The 21,255-nt window shown below is 42.0% G+C and overlaps 1 pseudogene; it reads left to right on the top strand.

Moving 5' to 3' along the window:
• The first annotated feature begins 8,509 nt into the window (after nt 1-8,509).
• Nucleotides 8,510-19,106, top strand: LOC133248684 (histone-lysine N-methyltransferase SETMAR-like; annotated as a pseudogene).
• The last annotated feature ends 2,149 nt before the right edge of the window (nt 19,107-21,255 follow it).

The raw sequence follows: 21,255 nt of genomic DNA, 5'->3' as shown, positions 1-21,255 counted from the left end.
GGAATGATGCTAAAGCTGAAACTCCAGTACTTTGGCCACCTCATGCGAAGAGTTGACTCATTGGAAAAGACTCTGATGCTGGGAGGGATTGGGGGCAAGAGGAGAAGGGGACAACAGAGGATGAGATGGCTGGATGGCATCACTGACTCGATGGACGTGAGTCTGAGTGAACTCCGGGAGTTGGTGATGGACAGGGAGGCCTGGCGTGCTGCGATTCATGGGGTCGCAAGAGTCGGACACGACTGAGTGACTGATCTGATCTGATCTGATCAGGAGGCAACAGACGTAAATGTCCTTTCTTCAAATTAAGAATTTAGAATCAGGCTTCTTCTTCAGCCTCTCAAAATCCTTTCTGCTTAACTCAGCGAGAGTTGGTTTCTGTTTCTTGCAGTTGAAAGCCCTAATAAACACATTCAGAAATAATTTTCTTCCTAATAAAGGTATCATAGTTACTGTTTAACATCCCAAATTCTGCAGACCACAACAGTTGCAAATGGTTCCTGTTTCCATCAGGGGGATATAACCTTCCTATATGCTACCTCAAGAGAAGATGACTTGGAAAAAGACACAGCCAGAACTTACCTTTGCTTTACTAGGTTTAAAACTTCAGTGTTTAGGAACAAAACAGTGGGAGAAAGTGTTTCATTTTATCTTGGAATATTTTAGGTTTTCTTTTTTTTTTTTAATTAAGAAAAATAATCAATGAGGAATACTTTTTTCATGTGGTATGAAGCAAAATACATAATAACAAACGCTTGCTGAATTAATAAAACATCTTAACCAAAATTAGTGAGTAAGTTGACCATCCATTAGAGTTCAGAAATTTACACTTGGAAAAAAGTACATTAGAATGGGAGTGTGTTAATGATAGAAAAAAAGATTGTAAGCTTCATGGTCAGAGAACCACGTGTCTCCAGTGATCTATGTGGGGGAAAAGGAAAATTCAATTGTACTTGATTATGTGCTGAAAAAAATTACCTATGGGCTCTGGTAATAATTTACATTGACTAGAGCAAATTTCAAAATAGGAATTCATAGGTAGGTCAAATGCAGGTCATGAGTTTTAAAAGTCTACTGGAATGGAGAAATACATATGGAATGAAGACATTATAACTGAGTTTTGACAATGCTGCTTGAGGGGAGACTAGTTACCAAAGTTATACACCTGAAAACAGTGGTCACAGTGAGGAGAGGAGGTAATTGTTAAACAACCCAATTTGATGGTGCAGTTCATTCTTACTTGTTTTTAGATGTAAATTGCCTGAGCCCCAACCCCCAACTGCCAGAGAAAATAAAATTTCCCAAAATCCCTTCCAGGCTCCCATTCCTCCCCCTAGATGTCCTTGTTTGTTTCCAAGGCAATGGCATCCCACTCCAGTACTCTTGCCTGGAAAATCCCATGGATGGAGGAGGCTGGTAGGCTCCAGTCCATGGGTCACTAAGAGTCGGACATGACTGAGCGACTTCACTTTCCCTTTTCACTTTCATGCATTGGAGAACGAAATGGCAAACCACTCCAGTGTTCTTGCCTGGAGAATCCCAGGGATGGGGGAGCCTGGTGGGCTGCCGTCTATGGGGTCGCACAGAGTCGGACACAACTGAAGTGACTTAGGAGCAGCAGCCTCAAGGGATGCAGAAGTTGCCTGGATCCATCCAGTGTCAATACCCTAGGTGTGCAACAGAGAGGCCAACAGCTGAGCAGCTGCTGTCTTTGAGTCATGCCCAAAGCATAGCGCTGGACAAAGTCCCTAATTTTAGAGCAGACACATGTGCTAAGGTAGCTGTATCCTCTAAAGGAGTAAGTCTGAAATGGACAATGCTGACACAGACAGAAGCTCATGTTGGCACATGGTTGAGGTGTCCAAGCTACATCACTCAAAGAGTAAATAAGCCCTTCAGTAAAAAGAGATGCCAAAGGTAACATATGTCAATGCTATGCTATGCTATGCTAAGTCACTTCAGTCATGTCCGACTCTGTGCGACCCCATAGACAGCAGCCCGCCAGGCTCCCCCGTCCCTGGGATTCTCCAGGCAAGAACACTGGAGTGGTCTGCCATTTCCTTCTCCAATGCATGAAAGTGAAAAGTGAAAGTGAAGTCGCTCAGTCGTGTCCGACTCTTAGCGATCCCATGGATTGCAGCCTAACAGTCTCCTCCGTCCATGGGATTTTCCAGGCAAGAGTACTGGAGTGGGGTGCCATAGCCTGGTGGGCTGCCATCTATGGGGTCACACAGAGTCGGACACGACTGAAGTGACTTAGCATAGCATAGCATTGACATATATTACCTTTGGCATCTCTTTTTACTGAAGGGCTTATTTACTCTTTGAGTGAAGTAGCTTGGATACCTCAAGCTACTGACAAGTTAAGGACCTGGACAAAAAGGTCCTTAACTGGACCTTTTGGGTGAACAAAGTTCTTATTCCCTCAGCAGTTACTTGCTGGTGATTATTTGCTAATTTATCCAACCACCACCACAGAAGAAATCATTTTATTTTCAGCTAATCTAGGGATAAGTCCTAAGCTAAAATTTAATGCTGTTTTAAATGATGCACGATACTTATTGCAGCTATTCTAGGGGAAAGTCCTAAACTAAAATTTAATGTTGTTTTAAATGATGCAAGATATAGAAAGTTAACTTATTAATAAGGAAGTTTTCTGTTTGTCCTTTTGTCATTTTATTATAGATACAGAAAACAAGAGGAAGAATCAGGTATGCTCCAGTCAAGCCCTCCCCTGAACTACTGAATCTCTGCCTTCAGTTAAGGAATCAAGTACCCAGGGAATAAATGATAAAAAACATTCAGGTCACATTTCTATGTGCAGTTGGAAGCAGGCTGGGTTCATAATGGTTCTAGGTCTTCACTATTCATGGGGCCATCCTTTTCCTTTTTTGAAAAATTCTTTATTTCTTTATATTTGGCTGTGCTTTGTCTTTGCTGCTGCACAGGCTTTCTCTAGTTGCAGTGAGCAGGGGCAGCTCTCTAGTTGTGGTGCACAGGCTTCTCACTGCAGTGGCTTCTCTTGTTGCTGAGCACGGACTCTAGGGCACTCAGCTTCAGTAGTTGGGGTTCCTGGGCTCTTGGAGCACAAGCTTGGTCGTTGTGGCACACAGGCTTATTTGATCCAAAGCATGTGGATCAGGGATCGAAACCATGTCTCCTGCACTGGTGGGCTAATTCTTTACCACTGAGCCACTAGGGAAGCCCTCCCCCACCTTTTTTTTTTTTTTTTAAGTTACGTAGTTGGGATCTACAGCGTGACATAGCTCTTAGCGTGTGTGTGAGTGAAAGTCGCTCAGTTGTATCTGACTCTTTGCGACCCCATGGACTATACAGTCCATGGAATTCTCCAGGCCAGAATAGCACCTCATCCGGATCTGCTTGTCTTTAATTCTCTGTGTATGTACAGTTTTCTTAGATCTTTGCTGAGAAGAGGCTTTTAGGATGAACATTTAGGTTGCACTTAAGAACTTGGTCTCCTCTGACAAACAAGATGAACAGTTAAAGACTTTTTTTTTTAAGCAGTTAATATAGTCTTCTAAAATAGAAAACATATCACCTCATTTCCCACTTACACCCCTTACAATGACTTTCCATGCCACCTAGAATAAAATGCAAACTCTCAACCTGAGTCCACATGATCCAGCTCCTGCTTTTGCCATGGCCTCTCACCTTGTATTGTGCTCAGTGCCCCCTCCTATTCATGACACATTTACCAAACTGGCAGTTTTGCTGTTCCTCTAACACACTCAATCTTTGAACCCATGCCCCCTGCAGGGGAAGCACAGAGTCTTAACCTCTGGACCACCAGGGAAGTCCCTGCCTCAGACCTTTACTCTAGCCCCCTTTACCTAGGATGATCCTCCCTTAGGTTTTCCTTTTTGACAATCAGAGTACTGCACAAATGTCAACTCTAGAGAGAAGCAACGCCAACCCTACTAAATTAACAGCCTAGATAGAGGTTGATGGATGTGCATTTGTTCTGTCCCTTTGCAGGGCAATTTGACAACAATAATCAAAATCACAAACACATATCCCCTTTGTCCCTGTAATTCCAGCTTTAGAAATTTATCCTACAGGCAAATTCATATACATGGGAAATGATATATGAATAAGGTTATTCACTGCAACATCATCTGGAATAACAGAAGATTGCAAACAACCTAAATGTTCATCAATAAGGCACAGGTTAAATAGAGAACATTCACACAATGGGCTACTTACTTTTTGGTTGCAAAGAAGAGGAAGATCTGCAAGTACTGACATGAGAAGCTCTCCAAAACATATGATTTTTGTACAGCAGCAAATGCAAAATGGTGTATGTGGTATATGCTACCACTTGTGTCAAGAGCAGTTAAAATAACATTATATGCTTGTATGGGGTTTGCCAAAAGTTCATGTGGGTTTTTCTGTAATATGTTCTGGAAAAACCCCAAACAAACTTTTGTTCAGCCCAACATTTGCTTGTTTATATAAAGAAACTCTGTAAGAAAACACACAAAGCATATTTACAGAGGTTACCTAGGTGGAATGAGTGGGGAAAAATAGGTGGATGGTGGACAGAGATGTGAAGAAGACTTTCTGAACATTTTTATGTCTGATTCATGTGACTGTATTCTGACTCATGTGATCTTTCCAAATTAATTTTAAATGGTTTTTACTTTGCGATAAAACAAAACTAGTTCCCAGTCCCCTGTATTCCATGATTCTTTATTTCCTTTTTATTTCTCGGTTCCTCTGCAATGAGAAGCTGGTGCATCACACGTAGAGAGTAGCCCTTTTTTGCCGCAATTAGAGAAAGCCCAAGCGCAGGAATGAAGACCCAGTGTAACCAAAAACAAAGTAAAAATTTTTTTAATTGGGACTTATTTGACATAACATTATATTGCTTTCAGGGATGGAATATGATGATTTGATATGAGTATATTGCAAAATGACCACCACAATAAGCACAGTTAAGATCCAACCCCTTACATAGCTACAAAAGGTTTTTCTTATGGTGAGAATTTTCAAGATCTACTGTCCTAGCTACTTTCAAATATGAAGTATAGTAATCATTAACTATAGTTGCCATGCTGTACATTACGTCTCCATGACTTATTCATTTCATAACTGGAAATTTGTACCTGTTGGCCCATCCCCCCATTTTGCCCACAATCCCCACCCCCACCTCAGGTGACCACCAATCTGTTCTCTATAAACATCTGCTCAGTTTTCTGGTTTGGGTTTCTGTTTTTAGATTCTGTGTATAAATGAAACTGTATGGTATTTATCTTCTTTCTTTTCTGACTTATTTCATTTAGCAGAAAGCCCTCAAGGTCCATCCATGTTGTCACAAATTACCCTGCTTTGTTTTGTTTTTTAAAGTTTTAACCATATTTCACTATACAGTTCAGTGATACTAAGTAAATTCACATTGTTGTACAACTCTTACCACTATCCATCTCTTGGATTTTTCACCTTCTTAAACTGAAACTCTGACCTCATTGAACACTAACTCCCCCTCCCCTCCTCCATCCCCAACCCCCGGCATCTCTTGATGTACTTTCTGACTATGAATTTAACTGTTCTAGGTACCTCATATAGGTGAAATTAAACAGTATTTGTCTGCACATAACATATATTGGAATTCCTGCTTTCTTTTCTCCATAGCATTTACTGCTATGCTGCTGTTGTTGTTTAGTCACTAAGTCATGTCCAACTCTTTTGCAATGCCCATGGACAACGCCCTCTAATGCTGTGAAAGTGCTGCACTCAATATGCCAGCAAATTTGGAAAACTCAGCAGTGGCCACAGGACTGGAAAAGGTCAGTTTTCATTCCAATCTAAAAGAAAGGCAATGCCAAAGAATGCTCAAACTACCGCACAATTGCACTCATCTCACATGCTAGTAAAGTAATGCTCAAAATTCTCCAAGCCAGGCTTCAGCAATGTGTGAACCGTGAACTTCCTGATGTTCTAGCTGAACATCCTCAGCCTTAGAAAAGGCAGAGGAACCAGAGATCAAACTGCCAACATCCGCTGGAAAAAGCAAGAGAGTTCCAGAAAAACATCTATTTCTGCTTTATTGACTATGCCAAAGCCTTTGACTGTGTGGATCACAATAAACTGTGGAAAATTCTGAAAGAGATAGGCATACCAGACCACCTGATCTGCCTCTTGAGAAATCTGTATGCAGGTCAGGAAGCAACAGTTAGAACTGGACATCGAACAACAGAATGGTTCCAAATAGGAAAAGGAGTTCGTCAAGGCTGTATATTGTCACCCCGCTTATTTAACTTGTATGCAGAGTATATCATGAGATACACTGGGCTGGAGGAAGCACAAGCTGGAATCAAGATTGCCAGGAGAAATATCAATCACCTCAGATATGCAGATGACACCACCCTTATGGCAGAAAGGGAAGAGGAACTGAAAAGCCTCTTGATGAAAGTGAAAGTGGAGAGTGAAAAAGTTGGCTTAAAGCTCAACATTCAGAAAATGAAGATCATGGCATCTGGTCCCATCACTTCATGGGAAATAGATGGGGAAACAGTGGAAACAGTGTCAGACTTTATTTTTCTGGGCTCCAAAATCACTGCAGATTGTGACTGCAGCCATGAAATTGAAAGACGCTTACTCCTTGGAAGGAAAGTTATGACCAACCTAGATAGCATATTCAAAAGCAGAGACATTACTTTGCCAACAAAGGTTCGTCTAGTCAAGGCTATGGTTTTTCCTGTGGTCATGTATGGATGTGAGAGTTGGACTGTGAATAAAGCTGAGCACTGAAGAATTGATGCTTTTGAACTGTGGTGTTGGAGAAGACTCTTGAGAGTCTCTTGGACTGCAAGGAAATCCAACCAGTCCATTCTGAAGGAGATCAGCCCTGGGATTTCTTTGGAAGGAATGATGCTAAAGCTGAAACTCCAGTACTTTGGCCACCTCATGTGAAGAGTTGACTCATTGGAAAAGACTCTGATGCTAGGAGGGATTGGAGGCAGGAGGAGAAGGGGACGACAGAGGATGAGATGGCTGGATGGCATCACTGACTCGATGGACGTGAGTCTCAGTGAACTCTGGGAGTTGGTGATGGACAGGGAGGCCTGGCATGCTGGGATTCATCGGGTCGCAAAGAGTCCGACTGGGAGACTGAACTGAACTGAACTGAGGCTCCTCTGTCATTGGGATTTCCCAGGCAAGAATACTGGAGTGGGTTGCCATTTCCTCCTCCAGGGGATATTCCTGACCCAGGCGTCAAACCTGTGTCTCCTGCTTGGCAGGTGGATGCTTCACCACTGAGCCACACGGAAGCCCCTATTCCTATATAACAGGATATAAAATGGAAGTTCCACCAAGTACCTCAGATTCTATTGCATGAGACCAAATCAACATGCAAGTTTTTAAAGGATTTCACTAAAAGCTCGTGAATGCCTCACTCTCATTTAGTGATAGAGACTATGGATAATAAGTGACATGAAGTCACTCAGTCATGTCTGACTCTTAGCAGCCCCATGGACTGAACCTACCAGGCTTTTGCATCCATGGGATTTTCCAAGCAAGAGTACTGGAGTGGGCTGCCATTGGAGAATGATGTATGAAGATTTTTAGAGAGAAGCATGAATGTGCCGTGAGCTCCCCTCATAGGAGAAGAGTGGGGGGATTGCCTGGTCTTCACCTCGACCCTCAAGAGAAAGGCATCAATAGGAATTCCCAAAAAGTGTGGTATATATCTCCTGCAGCTGAAGGACATGTGCTGATGGAAGAGGTGAAGGAGAGGCAGCAGCACAGACTGGCTGCACTTCCAGAATGTGTCAGGTGTGTATGAGGTGGGCCAAACTGGATGCAGAAGAAAACTGCATCAGTGGTATCTTATGTCTTGGTCTAAAGACTGCCTGGAAAGAATAGAATGGAGCTGAATGGAGCTGGATTCCTGAGTGCTAAGGAAGTAGTAAGCAAAGAGCTAGAAAGAGAGACGTATTGAGGGGATTTCTGGGAGAGATCCTACAGAAATGATGGGGTTGGAGTCTCTGAAAACTCAAAGCACTTATCTAAGGAAAGATTTTATTTCAATCTGTGCCTTAAGCACAAAGCCAGTTTAAGCAAATGGTACCCATCAAGTAAGAACCTTCCTGCTGCCTTTCTCCTCCTGCCTGACTGCTCCACTTGATCTAGCTCCCCCTTCTGCAGCTGACCCCAGCTGGAGCTGGAAAAGAGAATGTTTAATTCAAAATAAATTTGGAGTTGATATTACTTATCAGGGACTAAACACTAGAAATGACTGAATCAAGACTGTTTGTAACTGAAAGGGATCACAGGATTTTCCTTACCTAGTAATAACCAGAATAATCACCATGACAGAGAATAAAGCAGGTGGCAAGGGGCACTGTTTTAGGCAGGGGATCAGGAGAAGCCTGTCTGAGGAAACGACCCTAGTGAGGTAAGAAGACAAATCACACTGATATCTAAGCAATTTCTAAGATTTTCCAAAGCAGAGAGAACTAACAACAGAGTTTCCTGAACAGGGGGCATGCCTGAGAGGTCGGCAAAACGGCAAGAACCCAACTTGACTGGACAGAGTAGGAAGGCACAAGTGGAGATCATGAAGCTGGAAAGTGAGACAAGAACCAGACATGGGGGCCCTGGCAGACTGCAGTGAGGAGTTTGGTTTCTCTTCTAAGGGGGATGGAAGATTTATAGAGGGCAGGAAAGGTGACCCAACATGAGCTGAATGTGTAATGGTACAGGACCTAATCCTACCCAATCATGATTTTCTATCCCTCTCACACATTAAATGATTTGAGGGTGGGTACTCCAGTACTCTTGCCTGGAGAATCCCATGGACAGAGGAGCCTGGTGGACTGCATTCCATGGGGTCGCTAAGAGTCGGACATGACTGAGCGACTTCACTTTCACTTTTCACTTTCATGCATTGGAGAAGGAAATGGCGGCCCACTCCAGTGTTCTTGCCTGGAGAATCCCAAGGACGGGGAGCCTGGTGGGCTGCCGTCTATGGGGTCACACAGAGTCGGACACGACTGAAGCGACTTAGCAGCAGCAGCAGCAGCACATTGCCCAAACTGGGCCAAATTAGGATCAGTTTGGGGATGTGTGTTTCACTTTTGTTAAACAGTTGCCCTCTTTTCCCCTGCAGTTGCTAGGCCAACAGAATGTAAGGGCCACCAACTTCAGGGAACCCTATCTGACAATGACACCAATACCAAGGAAAATAGACACAGGAGGGAAAGAAAAAGTGACAGAGGAACCAAATTTTAATGACATATTGTGAGCCCTTGAATGTGGTGAGCCTAAATATATAACCCTGCATTTATCAGCTTTGAAAACTGATATATTTCCTTTTTTTTTTCTTTTTAACTCAATAGTTTGAGTTGGGTTTCTGTCATTCTCACTAGTTTGAGTTAGATTTCTGTCATTACCGAGTTGGGTTTCTGTCGTTCTCAGTAGTTTGAGTTGAGTTTCTCTCATTAGTAAGAATTCAGATTAGTACAGACACCAAATCATTAACAGTAATTATCTGCAGTGGTGAGACTATGGGTTATTGTTTCTTTTCCTTTTCTGCTTACATGGCTTTGTTTTTCAGTACTGACAAATTTACTAGCTTTGCAATAAAAGAAAAATTAAAGGATTACTTAATGAATGGAGGGGAGAGTCAGAATGTCTTTGGGGTTGTAGAATCAACAGATAGACCCTCGCTGGCAGTCTCCAATTCCCTACTTCAATAATAGGGTTCTTCTGTGTGCCACGCCCCCTACCCCAACTCATGTTACTTGCACAGTCTACTTTTAAAATCCAGCAATACAGGAACAGCACTGATGATTTCTAAAAGTCTCTGCATGTCTATAATTTTTCAGAATGACTTCTATTTCTGCATGGACCATAGTTGTACTCCAGTTAAATCTGATGTTGGTGCTATATTTTTCTTTGCAAGAGAAAAGTGTGAAACATGAGAAATTCTTTTCTTTCCTGAAAAGATTCGTATACTTACTTACAGAAAAAAGAAGAAAAGGCTATTGATAAGACCTTGGACATTCATGGCCAGAAACTCCATGGTGAGCATGTTCCAAGTATAAAGAACAAAGGGAAATGGGCTTCACTTGCTGTTGGAGGGAGTTGTTCACTTTAAGGAAAAACCCTGGCTCCTCAGTCAAGGAAGTGATGCTATTACCAAGAAGAGTGATGGAATTAATCTTGGGATTGAATCCTCTAGGGTTCCTTAAGATATGGCCTGGATCTTTCTGGAAATTTGGATATCAATTTTCCTAGGCTTGTGACACTGCCACTGCTGCTGCTGCTGCTAAGTCACTTCAGTCATATCCAACTCTGTGCGACCCCATGGACGGCAGCCCATTAGGCTCCACCATCCCTGGGATTCTCCAGGTAAGAACACTGGAGTGGGTTGCCACTTCCAATGCATGAAAGTGAAAATTGAAAGCGAAGACACTCAGTTGTGTCCGACTCTTAGCGACCCCATGGACTGCTGCCTACCATGCTCCTCCGTCCACGGGATTTTCCTACCCCCAGCCCAAGTACTTCTTTTCAGCGATCAATAAGTCTGTGCCGAGCACAAAGGATATCTGTTAAGAGTTCATCATCACAAGCAAAAGAAACACTCTTGATGGCATAAGCAAAAGGGGAATTTACTTAAAGGTGAATAGTTAGCTTGGAAAACCTCTAGGAAGTCCAGATAATCAGTTTGACGATTAACTATCTAGGAACTCCATCAGAGTAATGCCACAAAAATGACTAGGTCAAGAGACCACTGCTGCTTCCACTGACACTGAGCTCATATCTACAACCTCCCAACACTGCACTAGGAAAGAAGGAAGGAGGGATGGAGGGAGGGAACCAGGAAAGGAAGGAATATGGATCTTAAACAATGTGGAAGCCATTTGTTGAGTATAACAGAGCAACAAGGTAAGGCAAGCCATTTCTACCGAAATAAGGTACTGCTATTTTGGCCTCTGATTATAGGACATGAATTTGTATCCCAACTAATCTTCTTGGGATTTATCAAAATAGCTTTCTTTGCCTTCAAAGAAGGTATAGCAGACTGGCTTCAGCTCAAAGAGGTGAAGCCAATGCTGGCTGTAAGACACCATGCTAGAAGGTCCCAGCAGGAAGTGAAGGGGTACTAATGAGATGAGAACCATTCATCTTGGTTAGGCTGACTTGGTATGCTTAGGGCTCCCAATGAACCTGTAAGAAACAAATCTATCAGAAAAATATCACCAGCAACATCTGCTGAAGGGAAGAAAGAACATAAAGATACTACTTGGGTTCATTATTTAGAGGAAGGAACCCTTGTGGGTGTTGGTGAAAGCTCAGGTGCTGTCCTCAGGCCAGACTGACCAACCCTCTCACCTTCCTGCATGTGCTGAGGAAGACAGCAACAGAGGGAGGAGGATTCCCTCCGCATCCAGCATCCTACACCCTCCACTTGAGACACATTTTCCCTCGCACTTCAGTTAGTTAATGATCATGTGGACCACATACTTCCTCAGAATTATCTGGGATATTTATGTAAATGAAAATTCCTGACCTCAGCCCCCCAAATCTGATTCAATAGGTCTGGAATGCTTATTGTAGTGGTCATTTATATATATATATACACACACACACACACACATACACACACACACACACATTGGAGAAGGCAACGGCACCCCACTCCAGTACCCTTGCCTGGAAAATCCCATGGATAGAGGAGCCTGGTGGGCTGCAGTCCATGGGGTCACTAAGAGTCCGACACGACTGAGCGACTTCACTTCCACTTTTCACTTTCATGCACTGGAGAAGGAAATGGCGGCCCACTCCAGTGTTCTTGCCTGGAGAATCCCAAGGACGGGGGAGCCTGGTGGGCTGCCGTCTATGGGGTCGCACAGAGTCGGACATGACTGAAGCGACTTAGCAGTATATATATATATAGTTATCTTGACCACCTGAAACTAAAAAATGTTATTGTTAATTATATTTAAATTGTTTTAATCTGGAAAATTTTTTAAAAAGGACCTGCATTTCATACACTCTCAAGGGGATTTTCCTGTGATCATTTGAGAATTACTGTCATAAATAACATGAAAAAAATTGTATAGAAGCAAATTCTTAATATAAAAATATACCAAAAATCTTTTCCCACAGAGTTCATGTTCATATACCAAACGTAACTTCAGAAAAATGGAAAAGTCCATGAATTCAGATTTGTTCCAATGTTCTTTCCCTAAATTCTCTAATGAGAGTAAAATTGAGCCAAATGTTAATATTATCAATTTTTCCAGAACCCCTAAATAAATGTCTAAATGAGTCATTTAGCAGCATTCAAGAAAGAGGTCAATCACATCTCTGCAACATGTGGACAAATACACATTTCCCACTGATCCTGTACGGCAGACTCAAAGCCAAGAGGAATGAAACCACCATCAACATAAGGAGGGGAAAAGAGCCAGGCTTCTGCTGCTTCTCAAAAGGATTCGCTTCCATGTATGATTCTAATAAATACATCAGTGACAAATACATGATTGGATTGAATGCAAAGGTTCCCTATATATGGAGTCAAAAAAGTTGAACTCACAGAAGTAGAGAGGTGATGAAACTAAAGTCTGATACTGTAAAGAACAATATTGCATAGGAACCTGGAATGTCAGGTCCATGAATCAAGGTAAATAAGGAAGTGGTCAAATAGGAGATGGCAAGAGTGAACATTGACACTTTAGGAATCAGTGAATTAAAATGAATGGGAATGGAATTTAATTCAGATGACCATTAAATCCATTACTCTTAGCAAGAATTCCTTAGAAGAAATGGAATAGACCTCATAGTCAACAAGAGTCCAAAATGCAGTACTTGGGTGCAATCTCAAAAATGACAGAATTATCTCAATTCATTTCCAAAGCAAACCATTCAATATCACAGTAATCCAAGTCTATGCCCCAAGCACTAATGCTGAAGTTGAATGGTTCTCTGAAGACCTATAAGACCATCTAGAACTAACACCCCAAAAAGATGTCCTTTTCATCACAGGGGACTGGAATGCAAAAGTAGGAAGTCAAGAGATACCTGGAGTAGCAGGCAAGTTTGGCTTTGGAGTACAAAATGAAGCAGGGTGAAGGCTAACAAAGTTTCCAAGAGAATGCACTGAGCATAACAAACACCCTCTTCCACCAGCACAAGACATGACTCTACACGTGGACATCACCAGATGGTCAATACCACAATCAGATTGATTATATTCTTTGCAGCCGAAGATGGAGAAGCTCTATACAGTCAGCAAAAATAAGACCGGGAGCTGACTGTGGCTCCAAGCATGAGCTCCTTATTGCAAGTCTTAAATTGAAGAAAGTAGGGAAAACCACTACTCCATTCAGGTATGACCCAAATCAAATCCTTTATGGTTATATAATGTAGCAAAAGTGACAAATAGATTCAAGGGATTAGATCTGACAGACACAGTGCCTGAAGAACTACTGACGGAAGTTTGTAAGATTGTACAGGAGGCAGTGTTCAAAACCATCCCCAAGAAAAAGAAATTCAAAACCACAAAATGGTTGTGTGAGGAGACCTTACAAATAGCTGAGAAAAGGAGAGAAGTGAAAGGCAAAGGAGAAGAGAAAAGATATACCCATCTGAAAGCAGAGTCCCAAAGAATAGCAAGGAGAGGTAAGAAAGCCTTCCTCAGTGATCAATGCAAAGTAATAGAGGAAAACAATAGAATGGGAAAGACTAGATATCTCTTCAAGAAAATTAGAGATACCAAGGGAACAGTTCATGAAAAGATGGGCTCGATAAAGTACAGAAACTGTGTGGACCTAACAGAAGCAGAAGAGATTAAGAGGTGTCAAATATATACAGAAGAACTGTGCAAAAAAGGTCTTAATGACCCAAATAACCATGATGGTGTGATCACTCACCTAGAGCCAGCCATCTTTGAATGCAAAGTCAAGTGGGCCTTAGGAAGCATCACTACAAACAAAGCTAGTAGAGGTGATGGAATTCTAGCTGATCTATTCCAAATCCTAAAAGAGGATACTGTTAAAGTACTGCACTCAATAAATCAGCAAATTTGGAAAACTCAGAAGTGGCCTCAGAACTGGAAATGTTTAGTTTTCATTCCAATCCCAAAGAAGGGCAATACCAAAAATATTCAAACTATTGTACAATTGTACTCATTTCACATGCTAGCAAAGTAAAGCTCAAAATCCTTCAAGCTGGGCTTCAACAATACATGAATCTAGAATTTCCAGATGCATGCAAGCTGGGTTTACAAAAGGCAGAGGAACCAGAAATCAAATTGCCAACATCCACTGAATCACAGAAAAAGCAAGAGAATTCCAGAAAAACATACTTCTGCTTCACTGACTACACTAAAGCCTTTGACTATGTGGACACAACAAACTGTGGAAGATTCTTAAAGAGATGGGAATACCAGACCACATTACCTGTCTCCTGAGAAACCTGTATGCCGCTCAAGAAGCAACAGTTAGAACTGGACATGGAAAAATGGACTGGTTCAAAATTGGGAAAAGAGTATATCAAGGATGTATATTGTCATCCTGCTCATTTAACTTCTATGTCTGCATAGAAGCTAAATACATGTACTACATCATGCAAAATGCTGGGCTGGATGAAGCACAAGCTGGAATCAAGATTGCCAGAAGATATGCAGATATGCATATGACATCAGATATGCAGATGACACCACTCTAATGGCAGAAAGCAAAGAGGTGAAGGAAGGAGGTGAATCATCTTAATGAAGGTGAAGGAGGAGAATGAAAAAGCTGGCTTAAAACTCAGCATTCAGTAGAAGAATATCATGGCATCTGGCCCCACCACTTCATAGCAAATACATAGGGAAATGATGGAAACAGTGGGAGACTTTATTTTTTTGGGCTCCCAAATCACTGCAGATGGTGACTGCAGCCATGAAATTAAAAGATGTCTGCTCCTTGGAAGAAAAGCTATGACAAACCTAGATAGCACATTAAAAAGCAGAAACATTCCAACAACGGTCCATCTAGTCAAAGCTATGGTTTTTTCAGTAGTCATGTATGGATGTGAGAGTTGGACCATAAAGAAAGCTGAGTGCTGAGGAGCTGATGCTTTTGAAATTTGGTGTTAGAGAAGACTCTTGAGAGTCCCTTGGAAAATAAGGAGATCAAACCAGTCAAACCTAAAGGAAATCATCCCTTAGTATAAATTGAAGGACTGATGCTGAAGCTCCAATACTCTGGTTACCTGATGCAAAGAGCCGACTCATAGGAAAAGACCCTTACGCTGGGCAAGATTGAAGGCAGAAGGAGAAGGGGACTACAGGAGATGAGATGGTTGGATGGCATCATCAACTCAATGGACATGAGTTTGAGCAAACTCTGGGAGATACTGCAGGACAGGGAAGCCTGGCAAGCTGCAGTCCATGGGGTCACAAAGAATCGGACACAACAGAGGCACTGCACAACAAACAGGAGAGTAGAATGGTCATTGCCACGGGCTGGGGGTCAGGGAAATGTGGAGATGCTGGCCAAAGGGTATACATTTTCAGTTATAAGACGAATATAAGGACTTCCCAGGTGGTCCAGTGGTGAAGAATCCACTCATGCAGGGGACACAGATTTGATCCCTGATATGGGAAGATCCCACATGCCATGGGGCAACTAAGCCCATGCACCACAACAATTGAAACCTGCGTGCCTGGCGCCTGTGTTCCACAACAAGAGGAAACACCGCAATAGAGAGCCCATGCACCACAACTACAGAGAGTAGCCCCTGCTCATGCAACTAGAGAAAGCCTGCATGCAGCAACGAAGACCTAGTGCGACCAAATTAAACGGTAAATAAATAAAATTAAAAAAAATAAGATGAATGTAAGTTCTGGGGATCTAATGTACAGCATAGTGACTATAGTTAATCACAGGTAATGCAGTGGTAAAGAATCTGCCTGCAATACAGGAGACAGAGGAGACGCGGGTCTGATCCCTGGATCAGGAAGATTCCCTGGAGGAGGAGATAGCAACTCATTCCAGTATTCTTGCCTGGAGAATCCCATGGACAGAAGAACCTAGTGGGTCACAAAGAGTCGACACGACTGAAACAACTGAGCACACAACGTATTATGTACCTAAAACTGCTAAAAGAATCGATCTTAAGTGTCCTCACCACACACACAAAAAGCAAACTCTGTGATATGACGGACGGGTTAATTAGCTTGATTGTGGTAATCATTTCACAGTGGATAATTGTGTAAAACATGGCATTGTACACCTTAAACATGTACATTTTTACATCAATTATACCGCAATAAATCTGGAAGAAAATATCTTTTAAAATTTACAGTCCACTTTATTGATTTTGACCCTGTTCTATTTCACACCAGATTAACTTTGGAGGAATTCAGTGGAGATTGGCAGAAATGCTTTGAGGGTGATAAAAAGAATCCTAGCTTCTGTGGTGTCATTCTTTAACACGAGCTATAAAATACTGTGGGAGTGGGGGTAGCATGTCTGTTCTCAACATAGAGTTGAAAAGACTTAAGCCATGTGACTAAGAATACGAAAATATAAATCTTGAAATGTATGTACAGAGTTTGAAAATGGACCCCTCTTACAAGTACGGTACAATATGGTCAAGTTTTAAGGAAAGAAGAAAAGACAGGGCTTAATGAATCCACCTCCTCTAAAGGGATTGGTCCCCTCAATTTCCATTTCATCGTCATGACAACTAGTATTCCATCATTGCCATAGTAACCAGCTGAATAGCATTAGTCTAAAGACATGCTCTCTGATTGGGTGACCAGTGGAAGCCATTAGGTGCCGCACAAGGATGCTGAAAAGGGTGTTCTGCCATCACGTCAACCCACTTCTGGCCTTCCAATGTGTTTCAGTTCTCCCGTGGGTTTCTCTAAACCAAATATTTTTTTTGGAATGAGACCATTTCAAGAAGCGTATATCAGTTATACTCCCCTATGTCACTGCTACATTTGAGACCATGTGTTTTCTCATTTTCCAAAGTGTGGTAATAGCTGACAGATACTCCCTTCACCATGCCTCACAGTTTAAAGACAACATTCCCTCTGCTGAAGCAACAAGGCACGCTGCCCACATCTAAACAAGATGTTGGTCACTGGTGACAACAAGCTGCCTTCTTTGTTTGACGAGGTCACTGACAAGCTGAACTACAAGGAAATTTGAGGCTGGGGAGTGCCACTCCTGTAAAATAACAGGCTGAGGGGGAAGGACTCATGCAAGTGGTGGCACTCTTATTTATATATGCACATAAACTACGATTTACAACAGAAAAATGGTTTTTAAAAAATGTCCTTTCGAAAAGCTGTTGAGTTTTTAAAAGATAAACATTTTCCAGCTGATATTCTTGCTTGGTGCTTGCTCAAAGCAGACTGCTTATGTATTCATGAGCCTTCCTGGCATGCTCTTGGAAGCAGAGATACCTTGAGAAATCTATTCCAGCCCCAGCCTACCCTCTTCTCTAGCTAGTCCGGGCTTTTGTTTACTGTTGGGAAACTTCCTTGATGTTTTCCAGCTCTGAAAACATCTCATAAATATTGAGAAACTACCAGTGGACAACACCAGAGTTGCAAAGGGAGGAGCCTGAAAGTGCAATGCAGTTGGAAGATGGGGAATTGGGGAAGGGAGGAGGAGGACTTGTCTCCAAAATGGGTTTGCAGAACGTGCACAACTGAATGTTACAGACCAATGAAAATGGTTTTCTCAAGAAGTCTTGATTAATTCAACAAATAGTTCAAAGCACCTGCCACCTGGCAGATTTCTTCCAGATCTTGAGACACAGAAGTGAACAGATGATAAGCTCAGCACTCCTGAAGTTTTACGTATTAGATTGGTGCAAAAGTAATTGCAGTTTTGCACTGTTGAACTTTGCCATTTGATATTGGGATGCATTCTTAAATAAATGTGGTTATGTTATACATCATGTTAATGAGCATTTCTTGCTTTATGTTTTTTGCTAATGACTTATTACTTGCTGTTAATTTTATGTTTATTTTAGACTATAGAACTGATGTTAGACATAAAGCAAATTCGAGTGATTTTTTTACTCGGGTTCAAAATGGGTCATAAAGCAGCAGAGACAACTCACAATATCAACAACACATTTGGTCCAGGAACTGCTAATGAATGTACAGTGCAGTGGTGGTCCAAAAAGTTTTACAGAGGAGACAAGAGCCTTGAAGATAAGGAGCATAGTGGCTGGCCATCGGAAGTTGACAACGACCAACTGAGAGCAATATCATAGCTGATCCTCTTACAACTACACCAGACATTGTTGAAGAACTCAGCATTGACCAGTCTATGGTCATTTGACTTTAGAAGCAAATCGGTATGGTGGAGAAGTTCAGTAAGTGGGTGCCTAAAGAGCTGACCAAAAATTAAACAAATCATTGTTTTGAAGTGTCATCTTCTCTTATTCTGCGCAACAATAATGAACCATTTCTCACTCAGATTGTGATGTGCTACATAAAGTGGATTTTATACAATGATCGGCGACAACTAGCTCAGTGGCTGGACCGAGAAAAATCTCCAGAGTGCTTCTCAAAGTCAAACTTGCACCACAAAAAGATCATGGTCACTGGTGGTCTGCTACCCGTGAAACCATTACATCTGTGAAGTATGCTCAGCAAATCAGTGAGATTTGCTGAGAAAACTGCAACACCCACAGCTGGCGCTGGTCAACAGAGAGGGCCCAGTTCTTCTCCATGACAATGCCTGATCACACACTGTACAACCAGCAGCTTCAAAAGTTGAACTAATTGGGCTATGATGGTGGAGTTTGCTCATCCACCATATTCACCATTCCTCTCACCAACCAACTACCACTTCTTCAAGCGTCTCAACTTTTTGCAGGCAAAACACTTCTACAAACAGCAGAAGAGAGAAAGTGCTTTCCAAGAGTTCTTTGAATCCCAAAGCATGGATTTTTTTTTTTTTTCTGGTACAGGAATAAACAAATTTCTTTCTCATTGGCAAAAATGTGTTGATTGTACTGGTTCCTATTTTGATTAACAAAGATGTGCTTGAATCTAGTTACAATCATTTAAAATTCATGGTATGAAACCACGATTTATTTTGTATCAACAAGGTCCGATGCTGTAAAGAGTAGTATTGCATAGGAACCTGGAACGTAAGGGCCATGAATCAAGGCAAATTGGAAGTGGTCAAACAGGAGATGGCAAGAGTGAACGTCAACATTCTAAGAATCAGTGAACTAAGATGGACTGGAATGGGTAAATTTAATTCAGATGACCATTATGTCTACTACTGTGGGCAGGATTCCCTTAGAAGAAATGGAGTAGCCATCATGGTCAACAAAAGAGTCCAAAATGCAGTACTTGGATGCAATCTCAAAAATGACAGAATAATCTCTGTTCGTTTCCAAGGCAAACCATTCAATATCACAGTAATCCAAGGCTATGCCCCAACCAGTAATGCTGACGAAGCTGAAGTTGAACTGTTCTATGAAGACCTACAAGACCTTTTAGAACTAACACCCAAAAAAGATGTCCTTTTCATTATCAGATCAGATCAGATTAGTCGCTCAGTCATGTCCGACTCTTGCAACCCCATGAATCGCAGCACGCCAGGCCTCCCTGTCCATCACCAACTCCCGGAGTTCACTCAGACTCACGTCCATCGAGTCAGTGATGCCATTCAGCCATCTCATCCTCTGTCGTCCCCTTCTCCTCTTGCCCCCAATGCCTCCCAGCATCAGAGTCTTTCCCAATGAGTCAACTCTTTGCATGAGGTGGCCAAAGTACTGGAGTTTCAGCTTTAGCATCATTCCTTCCAAAGAAATCCCAGGGCTGATCTCCTTCAGAATGGACTGGTTGGATCTCCTTGCAGTCCAAGGGACTCTCAAGAGTCTTCTCCAACACCACAGTTCAAAAGCATCAATTCCTTGGTGCTCAGCCTTCTCCACAGTCCAACTCTCACATCTATACATGACCACAGGAAAAACCATAGCCTTGACTAGATGGACCTTTGATGGCAAAGTAATGTCTCTGCTTTTGAATATGCTATCTAGGTTGGTCATAACTTTCCTTCCACGGAGTAAGCGTCTTTTAATTTCATGGCTGCAGTCACCATCTGTAGTGATTTTGGAGCCCAGAAAAATAAAGTCTGACACTGTTTCCACTGTTTCCCCATCTATTTCCCATGAGGTGATGGGACCAGATGCCATGATCTTCGTTTTCTGAATGTTGAGCTTTAAGCCAACTTTTTCACTCTCCACTTTCACTTTCATCAAGAGGCTTTTGAGTTCCTCTTCACTTTCTGCCATAAGGGTGGTGTCATCTGCATATCTGAGGTTATTGATATTTCTCCCAGCAATCTTGATTCCAGTTTGTGCTTCTTCCAGCCCAGCATTTCTCATGATGTACTCTGCATAGAAGTTAAATAAGCAATGTGACAATATACAGCCTTGACGTACTCCTTTTCCTATTTGGAACCAGTTTGTTGTTCCATGTCCAGTTCTAACTGTTGCTTCCTGACCTGCATATAGGTTTCTCAAGAGGCAGGTCAGGTGTTCTGGTATTCCCATCTCTTTCAGAATTTTCCACAGTTTATTGTGATCCACACAGTCAAAGGCTTTGGCATAGTCAATAAAGCAGAAATAGATGCTTTTCTGGAACTCTCTTGCTTTTTCCATGATCCAGCGAATGTTGGCAACTGGAATGCAAAAGTAGGAAGTCAAGAAACTCCTGGAGTAAGAGGCAAATTTGGCCTTGGAGTACGGAATGAAGCAGCGCAAAGGCTAATAGAATTTTGCCAAGATAACACACTGGTCATAGCAAACACCCTCTTCCAGCAACACAAGAGAAGACTCTACACATGGACATCACCAGATGGTCAACACCAAAATCAGATTGATTATATTCTTTGCAGCCAAAGATGGAGAAGCTCTATACAGTCAGCAAAAACAAGACCAGGAGCTGAGTGTGGCTAAGATCATGAACTCCTTATTGCGAAATTCAGACTTAAATTGAAGAAAGTAGGGAAAACCACTAGACCATTCAGGTATGACCTAAATCAAATCCCTTATGATTATACAGTGGAAGTGAGAAATAGATTTAAGGGACTAGATCTGATAGATAGAGTGCCTGATGAACTATGGACAGAGGTTCATGACACTGTACAAGAGACAGGAATCAAGACCATCCCCATGGAAAAGAAATGCAAAAAAGCAAAATGGCTATCTGAGGAGGTCTTACAAATAGCTGTGAAAAGAAGGGAAGCAAAA

This window comes from Bos javanicus, chromosome 5 (genome assembly GCF_032452875.1).
Source record: "Bos javanicus breed banteng chromosome 5, ARS-OSU_banteng_1.0, whole genome shotgun sequence".
NCBI lineage: Eukaryota > Metazoa > Chordata > Mammalia > Artiodactyla > Bovidae > Bos > Bos javanicus.
Note: the sequence above shows the minus strand (reverse complement) of the source record. Positions and strands in the feature narration are given on the sequence as shown.